The 849-nt window shown below is 35.1% G+C and overlaps 1 non-coding gene across 1 annotated transcript; it reads left to right on the top strand.

The window, feature by feature from the left end:
• Positions 1 to 202: 202 nt before the first annotated feature.
• On the top strand, positions 203 to 275 carry TRNAM-CAU (transfer RNA methionine (anticodon CAU)). Its single transcript has one exon. It is a non-coding gene; the product is annotated as a tRNA-Met (tRNA).
• The last annotated feature ends 574 nt before the right edge of the window (positions 276 to 849 follow it).

Raw genomic sequence — 849 nt, 5'->3', positions numbered from 1 at the left:
TATTGCGTTTCTACACTGGAAAATTCCATCTATGTGATTAAAGCAACTTCAATTTTGAAAGCTAGTTCAGGCCAATTGTAATTTGCTTTGAAAACAAGAGAAATTTGATGATTCAGTATTCTACCGGTTTTTAGCCTCCAAAAGAAAATATGTCTGTTTGTGTCAGGAGAGGGACATTTTTAGAGGAGAGGCTCTCTAACCTGCCTCCTTAGTGCAGTAGGCAACATGTCAGTCTCATAATCTGAAGGTCCTGAGTTCAAACCTCAAAGGGGGCAGCTCCCTATTTTGTGCTCCTCCTTCCTTTAAAAAATAAAAGAATTTCAGAACAATTTTCTTTTGGCAATTTTACATTCTTCTTAGTAACTTCACTTTCTTCAACCAATATTAGTTAATAATAGTTAAAATGAAAATGAAGCAGCAGCCTATATCTAAGAATAAGCCAATTGAAAGTTAGTTATAATATTACTAGATTTCAAAATTCATGTCATATATTTCATAAAAGGCATTGTTTCAGGGAGTTCTTTTGTGGCACAGCCGGATAGGGATCCACCCTTGTCCTTGCAATGGCTCAGGTCACTTGTGTGGTGCAAGTAAGATCTCTGGCCAGGAACTTCCCTGTTCAGTAGGCAAGGCCAAAAAAAAAGACAAAAAACTGAAGCCAAAACCCATTGCTTCAGATAGGAAGTACTCCATGGATTGAAACTATAAAATATGAACTGGACATAAAACTATATATATATATATATGGCATAGAAGAAAACTGGTTTAAACCAAGATAAACATTTTATTTTTTGTTTTTTTGTGTCTTTGTGAGAAAAGCTTGTGGAAAGAGTTAATTCTTTTTGACAC

The sequence above is a fragment of the Phacochoerus africanus genome, chromosome 6 (assembly GCF_016906955.1).
Source record: "Phacochoerus africanus isolate WHEZ1 chromosome 6, ROS_Pafr_v1, whole genome shotgun sequence".
Classification (NCBI taxonomy): domain Eukaryota; kingdom Metazoa; phylum Chordata; class Mammalia; order Artiodactyla; family Suidae; genus Phacochoerus; species Phacochoerus africanus.
Note: the sequence above shows the minus strand (reverse complement) of the source record. Positions and strands in the feature narration are given on the sequence as shown.